This window comes from Bufo bufo, chromosome 5 (genome assembly GCF_905171765.1).
Source record: "Bufo bufo chromosome 5, aBufBuf1.1, whole genome shotgun sequence".
NCBI classification, from domain to species: domain Eukaryota; kingdom Metazoa; phylum Chordata; class Amphibia; order Anura; family Bufonidae; genus Bufo; species Bufo bufo.
The window spans coordinates 396,857,898-396,872,342 of NC_053393.1; the positions used below are offsets into that span (position 1 = coordinate 396,857,898).

A 14,445-nucleotide genomic window follows, 5' to 3' on the forward strand; every position below is an offset into this window, starting at 1 on the left:
AACGAAGATAAAATCGATTTTATAGGAAAAATTGCTAGAAAACATTCTCTCCTGTATATTTACTTGTATATAAAGTAACAGTGCTGTCAAAAATTACAAGGAAGAGGCACTCCGATACAACCTGTATATCACATAAAGGAGGGCCTCATTTACATTGTGGTACAATTGTTCAGGTAGTGGGACTCCTACACTCATAAAGCCTATGCACTAAGGAAAAGGGCTGCCAAAAATTACACGGAACTGGCACTCCAATACACCCTTTATTACACATAAAGGAGGGCATCATACACACCCTTGAAAAATTATGATTGCTGGCCTGCTGGTGACCCTCAAAAACATTAGGAGCAAGGGCCTGCTGGTGACCCTCTAAAACATTAGGGGTGAGGGTCTGCTGCTGAGCTGACCATCTAAAACATTAGGGGCGAGAGCCTGCTGCCAAGCTGACCATCTATAAAATGTTATGGGCGAGGGCCTGCTGCCGAGCTGACATAAATATAAAACCAACAGCAGGGGGCACACCTATGAATGTAATGGGGAAGTGCTGGCCTTGGTATCAAAAAACGAACATGAACTAAACCAAGAAAAGAAATACCACAACTAGACCGCACCTCCAAAAATAAAACATGATTTATTGAAACATAATCATTAAAAACATCGGTACATGGAGCAAAACCCCACTGATGGGTAAAATCACGTACATAATTTCATCCAAAGCCACCAAGGAAACAATCAGTATATATATACACAATCATCAAAGATAGCAAAAAATAAATAATAATAGTAAATGCCTACAATCTCTTGGATAGTATACTTATCAGAAACACAGTGGTGGCACAAGGGAGATGTAGACCCATGAGTGAGGAAAGCAAAAAACCCTCACGCGTTTCGCTAGTGCATAGACTAGCTTCCTCAGAGGTCCATGTAAATATGCATAGGTGTTTCAAGGTTATTATAGTCTTCATAATTGATCAATAATTAAGTATAGCTGTGGTCAGACCAATAGAATACTAAGGGAAGAAGGAATCAGGAGAAGGCGCAAATAGGCGTTACCTGAATACTCCCCGGTGCATGGTCCGAGTGCGAGTGCAGGCACCGGTGAAAGCCGGCGTGTTGGATGAGCAGGCGCGCATCGCGGCGTCGACTTCAGCTTGGGCGCCATCTTGTACATGCGCGCCTGCTCATCCAAAGGGCGGAAACGCACCACGGCCTCGACGTCACCACAGAGCGCCAAACCACGCAGAAACATCCTCCAATGAATCGCCAAAGCAGAGGCAGATACTATTCGTTCCGGTGTGCGAGTGGGGTACAATGATCCAAAACAAACAGCAATCAGCAAGCCAATTAATAAAACTGAATTAGTGTCCAAACATGATTCAATATTTTATATGTTTTGAGAATGACTCCATGATCATGTGTCAAATACAGTATTAAATGAACAAAATGTGCATATCATAAAACATGATGAGACGTGATCAAAATATATTATACATGTATACATGATACAAAGTGCATGATAAAGGAAGATAAACAACATAATCATAAACATTATATAATAGTGATAATAAAATCAAAACACCTATCCCCCTAACATGATTCTCAGACAAAACAGGTTATGAATAATTACATAAATAAATAAAACATGTTGTGAATTTCATTATTACCTATTAGTTTAATTTATATTATTATTCACCTCATTGTACCCTGAGCACATCATACCAGTATTCTTATGCCCTGAGTGTTGAGTTATCCTTATAAAGTAGTGCATAAATAAATAAATAAATAAAGCTATATAGTTTTTTTTTTACTCAATAAAGAATATAAACAATCAATCCAGACTCATATCCACACTCATACCCTCTGTCTCAAAGCTCGACGAGCCAAGGGGATGAGGGACCATGCACCAGGGAGGAAGGAGCCAAGAAAAGCAAGCGCAAAATAGGAAGAAGACAGTTAGATACATGTATGAACATTATATAAATAGTCAATAAGTAATGCAAAAGAGAAAGAAATTTTATATATATATATAGTATCTGCCTCTGTTTTGGCGATTCATTGGAGGATGTTTCTGCGCAGTTTGGCGCTCTGTGGTGACGTCGAGGCCGTGGTGCGTTTCCGCCCTTTGGAGCGCATCACGGCGTCGACTTCCGCTTGGGCGCCATCTTGCGCATGCGAGCCTGCTCATCCAACACGCCGGCTTTCACCGGCGCCTGCACTCGCGCTCGGACCATGCACTGGGGAGTATTCAGGTAACGCCTATTTGCGCCTTCTCCTGATTCCTTCTTCCCTTAGTATTCTATTGGTCTGACCCCAGCTATACTTAATTATTGATCAATTATGAAGTCTATAATAACCTTGAAACACCAATGCATATTTACATAGACCTCTGAGGAAGCTAGTCTATGCACTAGCGATACGCGTGAGGGTTTTTTGCTTTCCTCACTCATGGGTCTACATCTCCCTTGTGCCACCACTGTGTTTCTGATAAGTATACTATCCAAGAGATTGTAGGCATTTACTATTATTATATTTTTTTTGCTATCTTTGATGATTGTATATATATACTGATTGTTTCCTTGGTGGCTTTGGATGAAATTTTGTACGTGATTTTACCCATCAGTGGGGTTTTGCTCCATCTACCGATGTTTTTAACGATTATGTTTCAATAAATCATGTTTTATTTTTGGAGGTGCGGTCTAGTTGTGGTATTTCTTTTCTTGGTTTAGTTCACGAGCTGACCATCTAAAACATTATTGGCGAGGGCCTGCTGCCGAGCTGACCATCTAAAACATTATGGGCGATGCCTGCTGCTGAGCTGACCATCTAAAAAATTTTGTGGGTGAGGCCTGCTGCCGAACTGACCATCTAAAAAAATTTGTGGGTGAGGGCCTGCTGCCTAGCTGACCATCTAAAACATTATGGGCGAGGGCCTGCTGGTGACTGTCTAAAACATTATGGGTGAGGGCCCGCTGCTGAACTGACCCTTTAAAACATAAGGACTGAGGGCAGCCTAAAAAGCATGCTGATATGATAGAGGAGGAGGACAAGAAAAGGGATATTAAACCATATACCCTTTTTAGTGGTGGGTGCTGGCAGGGTGTCATAAAACTGTCCCAGGCCTTGGAGAGTGTTGTCCTGCCGCTGTTGGAACTGCTGTGTGTTCCCCTCGTCTCCCCTCCTCGGTTGGCAAAAAAAACACGTACTCTGCAGCCAGCATTGTCAGCTGGAAATTTTTGGAGCAATGTGCCAACATGTGGAACGTGGAGTTCCAGCGCGTGCTCACATCGCACAATAGTCGGTGAGTTGGCAATTGCAAGCGCTGCTGCAGCATTTCCAGACCGGCGGAAAGCTGTCAATGACTTGCGGAAATGGGCACACACGCGGCACACCTTCACCAGTAGCTCAGGCAAATTGGGCTAGGTTTTCAGAAATCGCTGAACCACTAGGTTGAACACGTGGGCTAGGCATGGTATGTGTGTGAGCTTGCCGAGCTCCAAAGCCGCCACTAAGTTACGGCCATTATAAGACCCAACCATGCCTGGTTCTAGGTTGAGTGGCGAGAGCCAAAGCTCAGTCTGGTCCCTTATCCCCTGCCACATCTCTACGGCGGTGTGCTGTTTGTCACGTAAGCCGATCAGTTTAAGAACGGCCTATTGCCGCTTCCCCACTGCAGTTCTACACTGCTTCCAGCAACTGACTGATGTCTGACTGGTGCTGCAAGATAATAATTCAGAGGTGGAAGTGGAGGAGGAGGTGAAGGGGGGGTTGCAGCCACTAACGTAGGTGGTGGCAGAAACCCTGATGGAAGTAGGGCCCCCAATCCTTGGCGTCGGTAGAACCTGTGCCATCCCAGGGTACGACTCGCTCCCGGCCTCCACAATGTTCACCCAGTGTGCCGTCAGGGAAATGTAGCTTCCCTGGCCAAAAGCACTTGTCCATGTGTCAGTCGTTAAGTGGACCTTCCCAATAACTGCATTGGTCAGAACATGGGTGATGTTACGGGACACATGTTGGTGTAAGGCTGGGATTGCACACCATGAAAAATATTGGCAGCTGGGGACAGGCTGCGGAAAGCCTCAGTGTCCACAAGCCTAAATGACAACAATTCCAGGGCTTTGTTGCTTGATAAAAACTCAGTGCACGCTGGGTGAATGATAAACACGGATCTGATTTAAGAAGTTGGAGTGCTGCGTTTTTTTCCTGTATTTCAACAATTTCAGGGCCAGCAATTTGGAAAGGTGCACATTTAGTGCTATGGTCTGTGGGTGGGTGGCTGGGTATTTGCGCTTTCGTTCAAAGGCCTGGGGTATAGACATCTGTACACTGCGCTGGGACACAGAAGTGGATGTGCTATCTGATGGTGCTTGCGAAGGTCCAGGTGCATGGTGAGAGGCATCCGGGCCTCCGTCTTGGACAGGGGATTGGCCAGCACGTAACACAGGGAAAGAGTAGACAGTGGTGTGACCCGCAGACACTGGTTGTGGACCCAGGCGGTTTAGAATGCGCACACGTTTAAACAGGAGGTATAGCGCAAGTAATGTCGCTGTCACCACCGCCTAATAAAAAATTACACTGAATTAATGTCACTGATATTTCGGATGCGCTAACATTATACAGGAGATGTAGCGCAGGTAATGTAACTGTCCGCAGCAGACACCGTCTACGGAAAAAGTACACTGGATGTCACGTGTATTTTTAGGCTGCGCACACGTTAGACAGGAGATGTAGCGCAGATAACAATTGCAAGCTATTTAGCGCAGGTTGTGCTAAAAATATATATTGCTTCCAGATACAACTATAGTCCTTAAAAGGACTTTTGAGTCTCTAACAAGTTTTAGCAATTTAGCGCAGGTTGTGCTAAAAATATACGGTATATTGCTGCCACACACAATAGTCCTTAAAAGGACTCTTGGGTCTATAACAAATATAAAAACTAAAATATTGCTATTTCAATCCCTACACTATCTCTCCCTTCTGCTCTCCAGCTCTCCCTGACTAATACTGAGCCGAACACATTTCATCAGGTGCTATATAGAACCCGATGACGTGTTTCGGCCAGCCAATCACTGTAATGCTAGCATTACAGTGAATGGCAGTACTTACCTGCACATTTATTTGCTGCGTAGCAACCAACAAATGGGCGGGGAGGAGACTCGAGCATGGCGCTCGAGCATATGCGGTATTCGGCCGAGCATGCTCGATCATCACTAGCATAGACCTAACGATGTTGAATTTGAAGACATTCAGAAAACACTATGGGTTACATAGAATGCTCGCCCAACACTAGCAACAACCTATCCAGATTAGTCTGTATGATTATAACTTGGTCCTGTAGTATTATTTGAAGTTTTATTCCATATGATTGATTGCTATTAGTGTTTTGATGTGGTGGTTTTCCTGTCAGGGACAAACTAGAGGACCAGGCTAATCTGGATCACCCCACTTTCGGGTGGCTATTCCATTATAGTTTTTTCTACACAGTGGGAGAACCTTTTCTTTCTGTCCTCTACCTACCTATCAGGAATCTTCTATGAATCTTTTACCATTCTACTTTTAGGTTTTATATAGTTTAACAAAGGTTTTGTTATAGGGTTTTTCTGTGACTTACCTATATTTCTGTCTCCTGTGACAATCAAAATAAATCCCTGGATCAACTTCCCAACCCCAGATTCTGGTAAATATAACATTATGATATTACTTTCTAGACCCCTCTAGAACTTGTGCAATCATCAAAACATCTCATGGCAGAGAGTTTCACAGTTTCAATGCTTTTACAGTAAAAATAAAATCTCTGTCTGTGTTGATGGTTAAACTTTCTTTTCTCTAGACACAGAGGAAGCCCTCTTCTCATGGTTACCGGACATATTAATAAGGTTGATCTTCTTGAAATATCAGTTTTAGAAGGGACCATTAAAAAATATGCTGCTCATAGGGTATCCTTCTGTTGTGACCCCGAGTTATCATAAGTAATCTGCTGGGCAAGCAAATATTTAGTCCTCTTTCAGCAGGATAAAAAAAGCATTATATGCTTCTACTGAAATCAGTGAGCTGTGTGTGTAATGCAAAATTCCCAATCCCTATGACAGCCACTTTTCCTCCACAGCAATCACAATTCCTCTAAAAGCCACGATCTTGTCAATGCCTCCATGATGAGAGTCACAGTACCATCCACTATGCCCCCAATGGTCATGGTTCCTTCCTCTGCTAGTTTGCAACTTTTTCTGTATCCTAAGGATACAATTGAAATCAGAAATCACCACTTGGGACATCAGGAAGAAGACCCATGGCTAGTGGCTCCAGCTAGTGTGTGATACCCAATGTGGTTTCCACTACAAAGTGACCAGAGTTGTTACCAGGTTTCCCCCAAATCCTTTATAGCTAATCAGTGCAGTTATGCAGAGATACAGTGAATATATTAATCATTGTACTGTATAAATAGGAAAATTTAACATTCTGAATTCTAAGAAAGGTAAGAACTCTTGCCCTTGCCATGTATAGCAACCTCTCCATTCATTACAAGGCCTATTCTTGAGATAAGAACGAGCACCTCAGGTGGGACCTGAACCTTTTGGACCTTTATGGCATATGCTATAAATGTCCAGATGGGAACGCCTCCTCAATTCAAAAACAGCTAGACAAAATTTTATTCAGCTTAGGAAATTATGGTTATGGATGATATTTAATTTTAGGGAAAATATTCATTCATTATATAGTGTAATAAACATCATGTTATATATAGACATGAATTCATTTCTAAGCATGAGTGGTAAATAACAGTACACATGTTTGGATACGCACATCATCCATAGACTAATGAAGGCTTTATTTTATACAAGTGTCAGGTTTATTTTTTAATAATGTGGCCTGTTTAAATTCTAAACTCTGTCGTATGTTCATGGTAGCTATTAAGTTCCCAAGAATAGAACTTAATGAATCACCCTCGCATAAAAACTACAAAATTGGCATTAACATGGCTGCCGCATAACAGAAAATGAATTATTGTCTAGGTGTTCATGATGCAACATAAATAATGAATAACTCATATAAACATGAAAATATTTGCTAGCATAGTGCTGCAATAGAAATCTTATGTGCTTTCTTTATAAGGAGTCTGCCTTTTGGGAGCTGCATAATGACAATTAAATGCAACTGTCAATTTCATTGTTTTTGGTATTTTAAGATAAGATATTCAATTTTAAAACACTGAAAACTAATTATACAATAATAACTCAAAATGAACGTTCACTAGATTTGACAGCAACTCACGGTAAAAGTTATGGCATGTTTGGCTCTGTTTGCTTGGTGGAACTTGAACTTGTATTCCCATTGGGAAAAGGGAAAAGACAATGAACTCAATAATATATACCTTTTTTGCATGATGTTTAAAAATAAAGTGGCCCAAATATGTTTGGACTGTTGCTGTTTTTGCGATCTGAATGCTAAAGTGTGTATACATAATCCACAGCAACAATCCTACTCAACTGACCTATAGTAAGAAGGTTATTCCTCTCCACCGCTGGGATGAGGATAGCTAAGGATACATTTCAGTTTGAATGAAAATAAAAGGACTGGTGGCAGAATTCATTTTAAAGGTATTTACATAGATCTCTCCCATCAAAGAAGATGGCGATGCTTATTTAAGGATGCCCTTATTCTCCATTTGCTGGTACATAGTAGAAATGCTGAAAGACCAGTGGCCCACACCAATGTTGCTGCAGAGAGATCTGATCCTGACAAAAGCCAAATTGGAAACCAATTCTATAAAGGACCAGTATTACACTTAAGAATCACTAAAAATTGTCCTATTAAAACTTACCTTTAATTGAAACTAAGTATAAAATGTGTATACCTCAAAATCACAGTGGTATTTGTTATAAAAGTTGTCACAGGCATTAAAAGGCAGACAAATAATAGTGCAAAGATAATTAAATATATGGGGATCATTTATTAAGACCGGCGTTTTAGATGCAGATTTTAACACCCCCTTTGGCTGGCGGAGGATCCACCAAAGTTATGCAAATACCTTTGTGCTGCAATCTGCAACACAACTGGAGTATATCAGTTGGTAAATGACCACCTATGTTTTTAAGTATAAAAAAAGGAAATAGTGTGACATGAAGGTTAGCTGATGTCATAATTTTTAACATCAAAGATAATCTATGTCATCACTTGCATCAACACGGGAAACAATACATTTTGAGGGGTTCTCCAGAATTTGGAGGATAGGTCATCAATATCAGATCAGTGGGGGTCAGACTCCTGCTGATCAGCTGCATGTGGAGGCCGCAGTGCTCCATGAGTGCTTAGGCCTCTTCCTAGGACATATGACGTCACGTTCATCTTTCACATGGCTTAGCTCAATAATCACACTGATAAACCATTCCAGATGCATTTTCACTGGTGGATTTACCAGCTTCGTCAGTGGGGAAACAAGCATATTAGGATCAAGAAAAATGGTAAATGTATCCAGTGGTCCACGGCCAAAAGGGTATCTGCGTCAGAGATACATAGAGGTATAGTAGGGCCACATAAAGTGCTACAAGAACCATATTATAGCTATACACAACATGAAGTTGTAAGAATCCATTTGATTCCTTACTCATGATGTCTACACAAATGTATACAGGGCAGGGTTGCCAACACAATTTCTGAACAATTCATAAAAATAGGAGACAGTGTCCATGATTTTTTTTTTACCCATGATTGTTTTAAGCTGATGATGCTTCAGGTCACGATTGTAATAAAGAACATTTAAAGCTCACAGTAAATACTGAGAAATGAGTTTAGATCAGTATACTGAGGTAAAGCTATCACTTATAATTATTCTAATTCACCATCTTTCCATGAAAATGTTAGCTATCACAGATTTTTGGATAAGAAAATTCAAAGATACAGGTTGGCAGCCGTGATACAGCATTAGCAGTGGGGATAGAAATATCTATGGGTTCATCCACCTGTTAACCCTCACATATAGCTAGATCAGGGTTGATAAAAAATGGCTGCACAACTTTACACATACAAACAATATAGCTGAAAAATCGGGATCATTCTAAATTAAAGTGGTATTATAGCTACTATAAATGGAAGCTCTTAGAGCACATTTTTGATCAAACGTGTGTCGGGCCCATCTACCAGGTGTCAAGGTGGCTTCCGCAGACAGGTACCTAACACTAATATACCGCCTCTCTTGGACTTACCTAAGCCTACATTTTTAGGGCAGTGTAGGAACCCGTAAAGTTGTGCAGCCATTTTTTTTATCAACCATGTTTGCTTGATGGATATGCACCTGTGACTATGTAAATGAATGTGCTAGTCTTAATTTTCTTGTAGTATATAGCTAGATCGGTAAGATCAACCAGTGCATTCAGTTAGCTTTTTGTTCTTTGGAGGGGCTCACAATCTACTATTCATTGGTTAGGTCAATCTCCCTATACTTCAAGTCAATAAACCAAATATTCGTTTGTAATATGGAAGGTACAGGCTGGAGCTTAAGTGAGGGCTTTGATCAATTATGTTCCTTGTTGCTCTTGCATCTGTGTAATGTATCTTTAATACCTTTTATTGTGGCATTCACATCTTGCTTAGATTCTTTGTACTCTGTACATTGTAGAAAATGTTTAAGCAATGTAGAAATATTGAAAGAGAAGAAGATTATTACAATGGACTACATCATTCAGAGCCTTCACATTTGATTCATATATAATACTTGGGTCCTTGAAGACATTGTAAAGAACTTACATCGAGGCAGCAGACATGTTTTCTTTGTAATTTACTATTGCATTGTGTCACCATGTTCTTGAATATATTAAAACATTTTACTCTTTATTTATATACTAGAATCTATGGAAGAATGTTTATTAACCACACAGAAGAGGCTGAAAATCAGAAGAACAACCTATAGAATTGTGAAGAAGTTTTGTAAGCCTTGAAAAAATGAAATGCTGCTATCCAATGTATACAGTGTCTATCCTATATTACAATCAAGTTTATTTGTATATGTTGTAATACATAAATGCACATTACAGCTTACGATTGTTTTCATTTAGTCATAAGTCAATGTATTATTTGAATGTCTATTAAGCAGTATTATGCAAAGGAATGGATGGGCACAAGCAGCCAAGCTCCCTCTCCCCAAGCAAGAACAGAATATAGTCCTTTTGGTTTACAGTAGTTCATCATTGATTAACCACTTATGTTTCTCTAAGGGTCAATCAGTAATTGTGAGACATAGATCTCTACAGCTCGGTCCCTTACATACAATAATGGGAAGCTACTATAAAGTTCCAGGAAAACAGAAGCTCGGTTTGTCTAAATGCTCCAGATTTAGCGGAATGTTTAAGTTATTGTTTATGTATCAATGAGCATTTTTCTTGTGAAGTTTAATAAATTATGTATGTTTTTTGTACATAAAGGACATAAACTGCATCCATGTGTAAGTTAAAATGCTTTACAATGGCCCTTTGAGGCATAGAATGGACTTTATCCTTCTTCTATCAATGTCCTGGTAAAATTACTTTGACATCTTTGTGTAGTCAGGTGGATAAAAAAAAACAGGACTGAAACTTAAAAAGGATTTAGTGAAAGTGTAAACGTATTATAATCTATCAAAGAGAATCTGTCGGGTATCATTTTTGTTTTAGCAAATATTTCTATTACCCCAGAGATAATGCTGGAACATTTTTTTCTTAGAACTCAGTATTTTGCCATTCCTCTGTTAATTCTCTAGGACAGTAATGTTCTACATACAATGCTTAAAAAAAGCTCCAAAAAGCTACAAACTTATGGCAATCACATCTAGGGATAATTTGGATCTGGTTGCAGTAAATGCGACATGGTTCAATGATTGTAATGACTGGGAAATCGCCATACCTGGTTGCACACTGTACAGGAAAGACAGAGAAGACGAAGTGGTGGAGTAGCCGTTTATGTCAAGGGTAGTCTTAATTCAGGAGACACACAAAGTGCTGGAAACCCTTTGGATTTGCATGAAAACAAAAGAGGGAACTGTGGCCTCCAGGGCAAAGTGAGGATTATCACAACAAGTTGGTGGAGGAAATTTCTCGAATAGCTGAAAAGGGAAATATTGCAGTTATGGGTTACTTCAACATGCCTGGTGTAGACTGGAATATCTCTAGTGCTCTTTCATGCAAGAGCAGGAGTATAATTGATGCTCTTAAAGGAGCATCTCTGAAACAATGAGTTATATCGGCAGTCCATGCCTGCCACTGCCCTGCCCTGCTGTTTCCTGCAGGCTCACACACTGCATAACTCATCATTCCATCTGACGTCCTGGTTGCAAGCACCCCCTGCAAGTTGCGGCCTAAATGCTCCTGCCTAGTCCTCCAACTTCTGTTCCCTTATGGCTTAGAGCTTCAAAATTCTTTCCCAGACAATGGCTCGGGGTCCCTGGTATTTAACGCACTCTCTACAGCCAGAGGGTGCCTGAGATTTAGGTTCTCAGGTGACTAGCAAACTTGTTAGGAGGTTTAGTGCTTCTGTGATTGCATATTTCCCGCCTGTGTTCCTGTTCATGTTCCAGCCCATCCTGCCTGTATTTTCCTGAACTCCCCATTCACCTCAGTTCTGTGCTAGTGAGACCACATCTGAAATAGTGTCCAGTTCTGGACACCCCACCTACAAAAAGTATGGATAAAAGGAAACAAGTGCAAAAGCAGGCTACAAAAATGGTAGGAGGGTCTGAAGCATGAGACATATCAGGTGAGGCTTAAATAACTGGACTTAAAAGTGGACTTCAATCCAAATTTCAGGAAAAATTTGATTCGCTGCAAAGCCGAATTTACACATGTTTCATGGTAATGAATCAATTTTCCCTAAAATAGAGTTACAAAAAATTTCATACTCACCTCATCCATTTGCGCACGAAGAGTAAGCCGCGGCCATCTTGATTATGCAAGATCCTGCGTGTAATCTCGTACACAGTGATGTATGATGGGCAGCATGATGAAGTCATCACACACTGCGCAAGATTTTGCTCTGGATCTTCAATCAGGATGGCATTTTTGAGAACATGGCTCATCTCTAGTCTTGAGGAAAGATGGGGGGACGGGACGAGCATGATAGAAACCTTTCATATGTTAAAGGCATAAATAAGTCCAGGAGGGGAAAGTTTTTAATAAAAAAACTCAACAGAAGTACAAGGGCATACTATCTCTATTAGCTGGTGGGAAGATTAGAATCAATGCCAGGAAATATTTTTACACTAAAAGAGTAGTTCAGCCTTGGATCAAACTACCAGCAGAGGTCTGGGATAAACACGTACACTACTCACAAAAAGTTAGTGATATTTGGCTTTTTGGTGAAATTTATGGAAAACATAAAAAGTTCATGCTACAGTGATATTATATCATGAAAGCAGTGGGACACTAAACAAATTGTGAATAAAAACTGAATGCAATGATGTGGAGATGGCAAATGTCAATATTTTATTTGTAATAGAACGTAGATGACAGATCAAACGTTTAATCCGAGAAAATGTATCATTTTAAAGGAAAAATAAGTTGATTCCAATTTTCACGGTGTCAACAAATCCCCAAAAAGTTGGGACAAGTAGCAATAAGAGGCTGGAAAAAGTAAATTTGAGCATAACGAAGAGCTGGAAGACCAATTAACACTAATTAGGTCAATTGGCAACATGATTGGGTATAAAAAGAGCTTCTCAGAGTGGCAGTGTCTCTCAGAAGCCAAGATGGGTAGAGGATCACCAATTCCCACAATGTTGCGCAGAAAGATAGTGGAGCAATATCAGAAAGGTGTTACCCAGCAAAAAATTGCAAAGACTTTGCATCTATCATCATCAACTGTGCATAACATCATCCGAAGATTCAGAGAATCTGGAACAATCTCTGTGCGTAAGGGTCAAGGCCGTAAAACCATACTGGATGCCCGTGATCTCCGGGCCCTTAAACGACACTGCACCACAAACAAGAATGCTACTGTAAAGGAAATCACAGAATGGGCTCAGGAATACTTCCAGAAACCATTGTCAGTGAACACAATCCACCGTGCCATCCGCCGTTGCCAGCTGAAACTCTACAGTGCAAAGAAGAAGCCATTTCTAAGCAAGATCCACAAGCTCAGGCGTTTTCACTGGGCCAGGGATCATTTAAAATGGAGTGTGGCAAAATGGAAGACTGTTCTGTGGTCAGACGAGTCACGATTCGAAGTTCTTTTTGGAAATCTGGGACGCCATGTCATCCGGACCAAAGAGGACACAGACAACCCAAGTTGTTATCAACGCTCAGTTCAGAAGCCTGCATCTCTGATGGTATGGGGTTGCATGAGTGCGTGTGGCATGGGCAGCTTGCATGTCTGGAAAGGTACCATCAATGCAGAAAAATATAGAACAACATATGCTCCCATCCAGACGTCATCTCTTTCAGGGAAGACCCTGCATTTTTCAACAAGATAATGCCAGACCACATTCTGCATCAATCACAACATCATGGCTGCGTAGGAGAAGGATCCGGGTAATGAAATGGCCAGTCTGCAGTCCAGATCTTTCACCTATAGAGAACATTTGGCGCATCATAAAGAGGAAGGTGCAACAAAGAAGGCCCAAGACGATTGAACAGTTAGAGGCCTGTATTAGACAAGAATGGGAGAGCATTCCTATTTCTAAACTTGAGAAACTGGTCTCCTCGGTCCCCAGACATCTGTTGAGTGTTGTAAGAAGAAGGGGAGATGCCACACAGTGGTGAAAATGGCCTTGTCCCAACTTTTTTGGGATTTGTTGACACCATGAAATTCTGATTCAACATATTTTTCCCTTAAAATGGTAAATTTTCTCAGTTTAAACTTTTGTTCCGTGATTTATGTTCTATTCTGAATAAAATATTAGAAGTTGGCACCTCCACATCATTGCATTCAGTTTTTATTCACGATTTGTATAGTGTCCCAACTTTTTTGGAATCCGGTTTGTAGAAGCAGCAATGGTGATTTCCTCATCTCAAACAATTTATTGAAACAAAACCCAATAGTAGTGGGTATACCTTCACAAAAATGTAAATATCGCAATAATTTGTCATATGTCCTTAAGCATCAATTACAGCTTGACAATGATGTCTCTTGCTGTTCGCAAGTCAACTTATTGTCTGCTGAGGCATGTCATCCCACTCTTCTTGAAGAGTGGCCCTCAGGTCATTGAGGTTCTGGGGTACAGAGTCATGAGCCTCTACACGGTAACTCAGCTGGTCCCATAGGTTTCAAATGGGATTTAGGTCTGGAGAAAGCGCAGGCCACTCCATTTGAGTTAACCCAGTCTCCAGCAGCCATTCCCTAATGATGCGACCTTCATGAGCTGTCGCATTGTCGTCAATGAAGATGAAATTAGGCCTGTGTTATTTATGCAGAGGCACAATGACTGGATTAATGATGTTATTCAAGTAGTTTGGATTTGTCACTCTACCATTCACAAAGTATAGGGCAGTT

The 14,445-nt window shown here is 40.7% G+C and overlaps 1 long non-coding RNA gene across 1 annotated transcript in view; it reads left to right on the top strand.

Moving 5' to 3' along the window:
* LOC121002123 overlaps nucleotides 1–11,170 on the top strand; it is a 123,613-nt gene extending 112,443 nt beyond the window's left edge. Inside the window, exon 4 of the long non-coding RNA XR_005779225.1 lies at nucleotides 9,835–11,170. This is a non-coding gene — a long non-coding RNA (uncharacterized LOC121002123). The remainder of the gene's footprint in view (nucleotides 1–9,834) is intronic.
* The last annotated feature ends 3,275 nt before the right edge of the window (nucleotides 11,171–14,445 follow it).